This window comes from Schistocerca serialis, chromosome 9 (assembly GCF_023864345.2).
Source record: "Schistocerca serialis cubense isolate TAMUIC-IGC-003099 chromosome 9, iqSchSeri2.2, whole genome shotgun sequence".
Lineage (NCBI taxonomy): Eukaryota > Metazoa > Arthropoda > Insecta > Orthoptera > Acrididae > Schistocerca > Schistocerca serialis.
In genome coordinates, this window is record NC_064646.1 from 367,441,088 (window position 1) to 367,453,261 (window position 12,174).

The following is a 12,174-nucleotide window of genomic DNA, read 5'->3' on the forward strand; positions in this document are numbered from 1 at the left end:
GTGTGAGATTTTTGGGGACCATTTTTGCACAAATCTTTCTCATACCAAGATCTTCAGTTATTATTAGACGAACCGTTTCTCGATTGATGTTCAGTTCTTCTGCAGTCATTTTCACAGATAATCTTTTATCAGATCGTACGAGTTCACGCACCCTGGCTAAGCTGACATCCGTCCGTGAGGATGATTGTCGTCCACTGCGGTCTTCATCTTCAACATTCGTTCGGCCTTCAATAAACATTTTATGCCAATGGAAAACTTGAGCTCTTGACATAACCTCCTCTCCAAAAATCTTCTGAAGCTTACTGTGAGTTGTCTTCGCGTTTTCACCCAATTTAACGCAAAAAGAAATGGCATACCGTTGCGCATTATTATGCGGTTCCATTTCCGTGACAAGAGACACAAACACCTGTTAACTTATTACAGCACAGCTCACGACTGAGCAGCTGCATCGATGTGCCGCTTGGACTAGAAGCAGCTTGTAGACCAAGATCAAAGATATTGTGCCTATGCAAGCCTGCAGGATTGCCACATGTTGCAAAGAAAATTAGTCTCGTTACTTTGTTGTTGCACCTCGTATACCACTTTCTACAGAATCACAGCTAAATTGTGAAATTTTTATATGGTTTGGCACAGGTGAAGCACACCGGAAACAAAGGATATTGCGGAGACATGTCTTAGCCACAGCCTGAGGGCTTACTCTGTAGCGGAGAGGCAAAAGTCGCAGATTCGAGCTCCGGTCCGGCGCAGAGTTTTAATCTACCAGGAAGTTCCAAATCTAGTGTTATGTGTTTTCAGGTATAATTAATATCTAACGTCATAGCACTCTACCTTGCATAATCAGTTCACCGTAAAAAATATTAGTCACATCCATGAAAGAGCACACTTTCGCTTTGAAATGTTGTAGCTGGTGTAGACTGAAATGGTATCAAGTGGACATGTGACCGCCACTGCTGACGTAAGACATCGTAGTGAAGTAGTATGTATGTGATTGTCGGTTGTATGCAGTCAGGGCACTAAGGTAAGTCAACGTGGAGACATGATAGACTGGTAGAAAGGAGTTAATATGTTTGGATGTGCACATGCCTACACTGTGAATTAAGTTGCCAAATTTGCTGGTGTACCAACATAGACTGTCGAACATTTTTACAAGAAATAGTGGAGCACTTGCAACCATGTAACACAGCGTAATAACAATGACTGTAAAAAAGATCCTAACTAACAGGGATCAGAGACGACTGTCACATCTTGCCAGTGGCAATCGGTATCGATCACGAAACGAATTTCTGCCGTCAATTAACACATTCCTGTCTCTAGCACACAGAGCTTCACATCTGCAGTGGGACAAACATTACAGAATATCGACAGTAGCTGAGTGTAGTGTAGCCCAACGGGTCGAGATGTTGTCTGTTTTCCAAAGGTTTCAAGACGTCGAGTACACGGAGGGGCCAAGAAGGTGCTTAACATGAAGTGTGTAGGTCATACTAGAGATAGCTCAATGATGTTTAGAAATTTTGTACATATCTGGAGCAGCCAATCATTTGCAAATTGGAAGGTTTATGAAAGCTCCTTTACCATGGTTTCAACGTTTATAAAATGGTCTTCTTCCGAAGTAAATATAGACAGCTGGATTACAAGTTGTTGGAGAGGTCGTTAAAATATAGCAGAAAGGTGTCAGTCAAACATTATAATTTCAGCTCCATAATAAATTAAAACGTGCACAACATGGTTATTGTCATATAATTTTTCCTATGCAATAAATACACTGATGTGGAAATATCATATGACAACAACAATGTTGTGCATGATTTAATTTATTAGGCAAGTGAAATTTTAATGTTTGACTAACATCTTTCGGCTATATTTTAATGTACATCTGCCACAACATGTAATCCAGTGGGTATTTATTTCTGAAGACGACGGATTTATAAACGTTGAAAGCATGGTAAAGGAGTTTTCATAAACCTTCCAATTTTCAACTGATTGATTGTTTACTACTTCTAAAAGAATGATGTTTTGCTTGAGTCTTTCCTACCTGGGTCCAGTCATTTAGGTTACCGTGAACGTGGATCAGGATGTTTGTTTCAACATCGTCGGCGACAAGGTTTTGCCATTTGTTCTACATCTTCATAATGCATATGCTCGTAAAATTTCCATCTTCCAAAATGTCAACAGCCATTGTCACAAGACTGCACGTGTACGTTCCTGATCTGATAAATTGTGGCATAGTGTAGCATACCTTGACTGGCCCACTAAATCATCCTATCTTAATCCCAGTGAAAATTTTCGAAATTAATTCGCTGACTGCGAATTCCTTGACATCAGCTATCTTAGGTAACTATTTCTCACTAGCAGAAACTGATAACATAAGCTTTATCGCCCCTTCCATTTCTCTTATTTTGTAGAAAACTAAGTACACTCCTGGAAATGGAAAAAAGAACACATTGACACCGGTGTGTCAGACCCACCATACTTGCTCCGGACACTGCGAGAGGGCTGTACAAGCAATGATCACACGCACGGCACAGCGGACACACCAGGAACCGCGGTGTTGGCCGTCGAATGGCGCTAGCTGCGCAGCATTTGTGCACCGCCGCCGTCAGTGTCAGCCAGTTTGCCGTGGCATACGGAGCTCCATCGCAGTCTTTAACACTGGTAGCATGCCGCGACAGCGTGGACGTGAACCGTATGTGCAGTTGACGGACTTTGAGCGAGGGCGTCTAGTGGGCATGCGGGAGGCCGGGTGGACGTACCGCCGAATTGCTCAACACGTGGGGCGTGAGGTCTCCACAGTACATCGATGTTGTCGCCAGTGGTCGGCGGAAGGTGCACGTGCCCGTCGACCTGGAACCGGACCGCAGCGACGCACGGATGCACGCCAAGACCGTAGGATCCTACGCAGTGCCGTAGGGGACCGCACCGCCACTTCCCAGCAAATTAGGGACACTGTTGCTCTTGGGGTATCGGCGAGGACAATTCGCAACCGTCTCCATGAAGCTGGGCTACGGTCCCGCACACCGTTAGGCCGTCTTCCGCTCACGCCCCAACATCGTGCAGCCCGCCTCCAGTGGTGTCGCGACAGGCGTGAATGGAGGGACGAATGGTGACGTGTCGTCTTCAGCGATGAGAGTCGCTTCTGCCTTGGTGCCAATGATGGTCGTATGCGTGTTTGGCGCCGTGCAGGTGAGTGCCACAATCAGGACTGCATACGACCGAGGCACACAGGGCCAACACCCGGCATCATAGTGTGGGGAGCGATCTCCTACACTGGCCGTACACCACTGGTGATCGTCGAGGGGACACTGAATAGTGCACGGTACATCCAAACCGTCATCGAACCCATCGTTCTACCATTCCTAGACCGGCAAGGGAACTTGCTGTTCCAACAGGACAATGCACGTCCGCATGTATCCCGTGCCACCCAACGTGCTCTAGAAGGTGTAAGTCAACTACCCTGGCCAGCAAGATCTCCGGATCTGTCCCCCATTGAGCATGTTTTGGACTGGATGAAGCGTCGTCTCACGCGGTCTGCACGTCCAGCACGAACGCTGGTCCAACTGAGGCGCCAGGTGGAAATGGCATGGCAAGCCGTTCCACAGGACTACATCCAGCATCTCTACGATCGTCTCCATGGGAGAATAGCAGCCTGCATTGCTGCGAAAGGTGGATATACACTGTACTAGTGCCGACATTGTGCATGCTCTGTTGCCTGTGTCTATGTGCCTGTGGTTCTGTCACTGTGATCATGTGATGTATCTGACCCCAGGAATGTGTCAATAAAGTTTCCCCTTCCTGGGACAATGAATTCACGGTGTTCTTATTTCAATTTCCAGGAGTGTATTTATCAGAAGATATGTATTTATAGTTCACATTTTATTTGTAAAAAGTGCACCCATTCAATTTGTAATGATCTTGTGATTTTATAGCTAGAGGGCATCATTTACCACGCTCTGTTGTTTTGTATGTTCATATATAAGATCTTTTACACCTTACCTTACACAGTTTATGTTGCAATATTTTCTATCATACGTTTAATCTTTTCGTTTTATATTGTTATTGTACGTTTATTAGTCTTGTTTACTTTCATTTTTTCTGCTTATAAATCTCAATATGACTGCAGTTAAACCATACCAGTCGAAATCTATCATTCTATGAATAAAAACAGTGTCTGTCACCTGGATAAATAAAAGAAACCAGTTTGTCTACGCCGGCAGGTGTGGCCGAGCGGTTCTAGGCGCTACAGTCTGGAACCGCGGGACCGCTACGGTCGCAGGTTCGAATCCTGCCTCGGGCATGGATGTGTGTGATGTCCTTAGGTTAATTAGGTTTAAGTAGTTCTAAGTTCTAGTGGACTGATGACCTGAGAAGTTAAGTCCCATAGTGCTCAGAGCCATTTGAACCATTTTTAGTTCTGTCTACAATTATTATTTTTAAGTTTTTCTGCAGTTCCCTCTTATCTATCGTACACTCATCAAACAAAAGTTTTGCATCACCTCGGTTCCGAGAGTTCCGGAAACTGTACAGAAAATTGGAATAGAGATCAACATAAATATCATTTCCGCCCTTTTTGTTGCTCACGAAAACCACACATTCCCTGTTGTACCACCACAAAGCGAGACCTTCAAAGGTGGTGGTCCAGATAGCTGTACACCGGTACCTCTAATACCCAGTAGCATGTTCTCTTGCAATGATGCATGCCTGCATTAGTCGTGGCATACTATTCACAAGTTCATCAAGGCTCTGTTGGTCCAGATTGTCCCACTCCTCAACGGCGAATCAGCGTAGATCCCTCAGAGTGGATGGTGGGCCACGCCCATCAACAGCTCTTTTCAATCTATCACAGGCACGTTCGATAGGGTTTCATGTCTGGAGAACATGCTGGCCACTCTAGTCGAGCGATGTCGTTATCCTGAAGAAAGTCAGTCACAAGATGTGCACGATGGGGGCGCGAATTGTCGTCCATGAAGACGAATGCCTCGCCAATAAGCTGGCGATATGGTTGCACTATACGTCGGAGGATGGCATTCAAGTATCGTACAGACATTTCGGCGTATTCCATGACCACCAGCGGCATACGTCGGCCTCACGTAATGCAACCCAAAAACAGCAGGGAACCTCCACCTTGCTGCACTCGCTGAACAGTATGTCTAAGGCGTTCAGCCTGACCTGGTTACCTCCAAACACGTCTCCGACATGCGACACTCATCGGTGAAGAGAACGTGATGCCAATCCTGAGTATATTGTTGGGTCCATCTGTACCGCGCTGTATGGTGTCGTGGCTGCAAAGATGGACCTCGCCATGGACGTCGGGAGTGAAGTTGCGCATCATGCAACCTATTTCACACAGTTTGAGTCGTAACACAACGTCCTGAGGCTGCACGAAAAGAATTATTCAACTTGGTGACGTTGCTGTCGAGGTTCCTCCGAGCCTTAAGCCGTAGGTAGAGGTCATCCACTGCAGTAGTAGCCCTTGGGCGGCCTGTGCGAGGCATGTCATGGACAGTTCCTGTCCGTCTGTATCTCGTCCATGTCCGAATAACATCGTTCGGCTCACTCCGTGACGCCTGGACACTTCACTTGTTGAGAGCCCGTTCTGGCACAAAGTAACAGTGTAGACGAAATCTAAACGCGGTATTGACCGTCTAGGCATGGCTGAACTACAGACAACACGAGCCGTGTACCTCCTTCTTGGTGCGGTAACTGGAACTGATAGGCTGTCGGACGCCCTCCGTCTAATAGGCACAGCTCATGCATGGTTGTTTACATCTTTGGGTGGGTTTAGTGACATCCCTAAACAATCAAAGTGACTGTGTCTGTGATAAAATATACACAGTCAACGGCTATCTTCAGGAGTTCTGGAAACCAGGATGATCTTCTTCTTTTTTTAATGTGTATTAGGATTTTATTTCTCCACTTAACGTCCATAATAATATTATCCTGATTTCATATCATTTCGATGTTTTCTTATCAAAAATAAATCTCAGTATCCTTTTCAAGTTTTCATTAATTATTATTGTAAGTATCGTAAAACTGTTTATATGTCTCGCAGGTTCCATTTTAATCCCATAAACTGGCACCAACTAACGACACTTGAAGGTTTCCAAATCACTTCATCCTATTGCACAGTAGCTTGCGGAGTATTCTATATGTAGATGTAGATAACATTGCGGACTCTGATAATAATCAGGACGCGCAGCTGATATACTTCCAGTCTAAAAGTTAGTTTTAAATGTCTCACAAATCATGCTAATGAAAGCCTTATTTTTCCCGCTTTTTCATGTGTACGTGCTTACTTCTTTTCATATGTTTGGAACTTATAATAAAAATTTTCTAATTCCCACTGCACTCTAATTCAAAAAATGGTTCAAATGGCTCTGAGCACTATGGGACTCAACATCTTAGGTCATAAGTCCCCTAGAACTTAGAACTACTTAAACCTAACTAACCTAAGGACATCACACACACCCATGCCCGAGGCAGGATTCGAACCTGCGACCGTAGCAGTCCCGCGGTGCCGGACTGCAGCGCCAGAACCGCTAGACCACCGCGGCCGGCGCACTCTAATTCCTCTCCCTACCTTCCACTAGCTAAAATTAAATTCTTTATTTCTTTTCATTAAAGGAACATTTCAGTGCTCCATTGCAACAATTTTAGTCTTCTGTTTACAGTGAATTGTCAGATATTATTTTACTGCAACGTAATCGGCTACAGCGAAATCTTAACAATACTGACTATTAACTCTAAATCTTCCAGGAAAATAATTTCGATATACTCTGCCGAGATTACTACTACACTGATAGAGAAAAATCGCAATACCAAGAAAGAGTTATGCGACATAAACGAAAGTTGGTAGACCTGTTTCTACATCTGAAAGACGGTGTCATTCAAATTTCGTGCTAGTCGCATAAGAGTGGCGTTAGTTCATATGGTTCCAATGGCTATGCGACTTAACTTCTGAGGTCATCAGTTGCCTAGAACTTAGAACTAATTGAACATAACTAACCTAAGGACATAACACACATCCATGCCCGAGGCAGGGTTCAAACCTGCGACCGTATCGGTCGCTCGGTTCCAGACTGTAGCGCCTAGAACCGCATGGCCACTTCGGCCGGCTGGCGTTAGTAGCGCCAATATGAGGATGCAAATAAGGTTTGCTTCAAATACACGCTGTAGCGCTCGTGAGCGTCAGTTATCTTTAAGACTGGACGTGGTGACTTGATGTTAGTGAAGAGTGTCTTTAAAGCGACAAAGAGATCTGTAATAGGACTACGAGAAACTGGATGTTCCTTCTGCGATAACACTGGAACACTTGGCAAGAATGTGGGCATTGTACATGGCAGTTGTGTCACGGGAATGTACGGTCGCAAGAAGATCGGGCCCCGGACGGCCACCTGACAATACCGAGAGGGAAGACTATAGTGATAGGCGTATCGCTCTACTGATAAGAATCAGCAGATATACTTCCAGTCCAAAAGTTAGTTTTAAATGTCTGACAAACGATGCTAATTAAGGCCTTATTTTTCCCGCTGAGTTTTGGATGTGTACGTTCTTATTACTTTACATATATTTGGAACTTATAATAAAAATTTCATAATCCCCACTGCACTCTTATTCCATTCCCTACCTCACGTTGGCAATCTGAGCAGAAGTTGGCACCACAGTGACACAACGAACTGTTACAAATCAGTTACTGCACGGACACCTCCGAGCCAGACGCCCTGTAGCGCTGATTCCACGGACACTAGACCAGCGTTATTTGTGTGGGATCCTGCCCACTCGTCTAATATAGGGTGCTTAGGCAGCTGTTTTCTCGGATAGCTAGACAACAATTCAAGCAAATCATATTAATGGAATTTATTACAGTAAATTAAATAGAAAATACTGAATTTTGCCTTTTTACAAATAGGTGTCGCAAGCAATTGTCGACATGCAAATAATCAGTGTCCTTCGATATATACAATTTCCACGTAAGCAATTAATACAGGTCAAAAGACACGGCTAAATCGTTTGGATCACGTTCGTCTTCTAGCGCGGCTCTTGTAGTGCGCGTCTTCTAGTGCGTCCGAGGCTAGCTGGAGCGGCACTTATATACTATTCGTATAGGTGCCACTCCTGTCGTGGTGTCGTCCTAGTCATCGTTGTACTGGCTGACGTCGTCTCACAGCCTTCTCTGCATTTACGTCCCACGTCGGCGCGCCGGCGATTGATGTTATACCGGAACAATTTGTGACTTCAGTTTCGTCAACACAGAGCTCACTGGAGGGCAGGGTGGAGATCTGTTGTCTTTTCTGATGGAAGCAGGTCCTGTCTCGGTTTCAGTGATGGCGATTTGTTGGTTACGAGGAGGCTAACTGAAGGCCTGCAACCAACTTGTCTGTGTGCAGGACACTCTGTAACTACACCTGCAGTTACGGTATATGATGCGATTTCGTATGACATGAGGAGTACTCTCGTCGTTTACCATGCAACTGACTATAAATTTGTTGGTCAGTATGGTGACTTGACCTTTTTGCTACCATTCATAAACAGCACTACAGGGAATTTTTGGGACAGGATAATGCTCGCGAACATACCGCTGTTGCAACCCAGCATACTCTACAAAGAGCCATGTTGCCTCGGCCTGCTCGATCATCATATCAGTCTCCGATCGAGCACATATGGGACATCATCGAACTCAAACGTCATCCACAACCAGTAGTAACAGTACCTGTATTGAGCGACTAAGTGCAACAGGTATTGTACTCCATCCCTCAAACTGACAACCGGCACCTGTGCGACACGTCTGCATGCTTTCATTCAACATTCTGGAGGTTACGCCGGCTGCAATATTGATCTCTTGAATTTGTTACCTATTTCCAAAATTTCATTAACTCTATATTATTTATTTTTTCGTGTTCCGTCAGGGTTCATTGAACGACGTTTTCTCATAGGGAGTAGATAGGCCAAATGATGCAGGGCGACTGACAGTCGCCGATGCAGTTGGCGGGCGTGGCTGTGGAGAGGCCGTGCGGCACCTCAAAGGGGAGTTGGAGTCGGCAGCACTCGATGGCGGAGAATGGCTCGCGACCCACTCATTGCCAGTCCTGCATTACACATTCGCCTATGGGAACACTTCGTAACATACGAACCGGTTAATGTTCTCTCACAAGGGGACCTCGTCTACCCGCCAACTCCTATTTCTTCTAAACTCATGGCATACGTGGGGCTTATCCAGAAATGAAAGTGACAAGCTGGAGCTCCAGATGGCCAAGAGTTTAGAAAAAAGGCGTTTTTGCGCGGGTCGGGTGGGACACAAGTATTTTGTGTTAGCGTAACATACAGGCAGGTCGGTGCTGCGGAAACAGTACAGTGTAGTGGTTGGCGTTCCTACCGCGCAGCTGCCCGGCGGCTGACGGTTTCCGCCAACAAGCAGTGATCGGAGCTCTTGCACTGACTGGCCCGACCGCATATATGTGTTACCAAATACAATAATTTCATGCACCTGAAGATGAGATTCTAAAATCCCGAAACCGATCGTAGCTTGAATAATATTAGTACAACTCAAGCGGATCTTTCTAAATTAATTATCACGCCTCTGAGTTGCGGATGTGCTTCGTACCAAATCTTGTACAATACAGGACCTTAGTCCGAGCCTCGTGGGTTCGAGTCCTTTTGCAGAAACGTTTATTTTCAGTTTTCACGTTACTTACACTGCAAATAAACCTAAATAATGCTCAGTACATAAAACTTCCTGGCAGATTAAAACTGTGTGGCCGACCGGGGTGGCCGAGTGGTTCTAGGCGCTGCAAATTGGAACCGCGGGACTGCTACGGTCGCAGGTTCGAATCCTGCCTCGGGCATGGATGTATGTGATGTCCTTAGGTTGGTTAGGTTTAAGTATTTCTAAGTTCTAGGGGACTGATGAACTCAGAAGTTAAGTCCCATAGTGCTCATAGCCATTTGAACCATTTTTTAAAACTGTGTGCCGGACCGTGACTCGAACTCGGGACCTTTGCCTTTCGCGGGCAAGTGCTCTACCAACTGAGTAAACCGAGCACGACTCACGCCCCGTCCTCACAACTTTACTTCTGCCAGTACCTCGTTGTGAGGACGTGGCGTGAGTCGTGCTCGGGTAACTCATTTGGTAGAGCACTTGCCCGCGAAAGGCAAAGGTCCCGAGTTCGAGTCTCGTTCCGGCACACAGTTTTAATCTGCCAGGAAGTTTCATATCAGCGCACACTCCGCTGCAGAGTGAAAATCTCGTTCTGAATACTCAGTATATAGTTTTTCTTAGTAATTTTATAATAGGGATGAAAAGGAAAATTTAATGAGTCATTACATCCAAAAAATACAGGAAACTTACTACAACTTCATACAAAAAGTTTTTGGCTGGTGCATGGAGGCTTACGTGTAGAAAAACAAATTTTTTCTGTTGATTGACTCGTGGGGAGGAGAAAAAAAATTCCATGATGAGGTTTTTCAAGATGAAGGATTGCTATCATGCAGTAGTAAAGTGATCCACACATTCCCAAAATGAGACCCTTTTATTCCTATTTTTGTCGTCAGGTAAATAATTTGATGAAATATCTTCAAAACTGCTCTTATCTCATCGAGAGAGGAAAAGAAATCACATGCCGAGAAGACTGCATCAAAATACATTCCATTGCCTGTACTTGATTCAATGATGTGTTGCACGTGGTTTGCTGGTACACTGTGCGATGAGAGATGACCTTTTATGAATTTAACTAAGTTCGTTTTTCTACAGAAACTTTAAAACTACGAAATATTTGTAAAAATGTGGAGTTTATAACGTGTGCAAGCTACCATGAAAATTACTGCTTCCCCCGTTTTTACGATGAATATCACCACGGCACACGTAAATCGTCAGTTGTAAACAAAGGTATCCAATTTTATATGCCAAGTTCTCATGTACCTCGTACAATCCCTTCCTGGAAATTTTATTTGCAGTCACAAATTTTCATTCACCTTGCCTTTTCATGCCTTCACACCTAGCTCATAGATTCTGGTACTTGAACAACATACCAGAAACATAATTAAACACTCCAATCATAGCACATCACGTAACACAAGTACTTCACAGAAAACGAAACGCATCTCCACCTCAAAGAATTCTCTTTCTTCTTTCTCATCACCCTTGCAACTCTGTATACCACTGCCCTCTTCACAGGTTGCTCTCCTGTGGAAACCTCCAGAATTCTACTTTCCCTCAAGCCAAACAAACCCTCCACTGGTACTTCCTCGTACTGCCCCATTTGCCTCACCTCAGTATTTAGCAGGGTCTCTGAATCCATCCTCTCCCGACACATCCACTGCCATCTGCACCAACACTATTTGATTCCTATTACCTAGTACGGCTTCTGTCCCTCCTCTGCTGATGATGAACTCTTGAACCTCATCCTCTCCTATCCCAACTCCTCAACATGTATGAGTGCGCCATCTTTGTCTCCCTTGACCCAGAGAAACCACATGACCGTGCATAGCATTCTGGTCCTCTTCAAGCTCTAGACTTATGCACTTTCAGTCAACTAGATCTGCCTTTTTCATCCTTCCTCTCCAATCACCCATCCTATGTCATTTTTAACATCACCAATTCCCATACTTCCCACACCACTGCAGTAGTGACCAAGGTTCCGTTTGCTGCCTTCTCCTTTATCTCTTATATACTGCTGATATGCCCAAACCACCTCCTCCCATCCACCTCCTTCATTATGATGGTGATGACACCACATTCCCTGCAGTGTATCTTACGCTCCAGAAATCCCAACAATCCCTCTAAATCCACCTGAATCAGTATCCCTCGAAAACCCAGGCAACAATTATAAGACGCACCATCTATGCCTTCCATTTCCATGATTTCTACCTCACCATTTATGACTATGCCATCCAGCTAACACACTAAAGTATCTCGGACTAATCTTTGATTGGGAACTAACGTGAAAATTTCACCTACAGATCATCCAACAGAAAGCTCAAAATAGATTAAAACTAATAACTTTCCGTAGGTGGGGACTACACACCTCCACTGTTCTTCACATGTGCAAATCCCTGATCCGCCTAACCCTTTGAGAAGCAAATGTGGCAGGGATATCCGCCCCTCCCAAGTTCTGTACGCCCCTCCAGATTGTCGAACACCATGCTTACCACCTTGCTTGACACATATACTTACATTCCCCTACA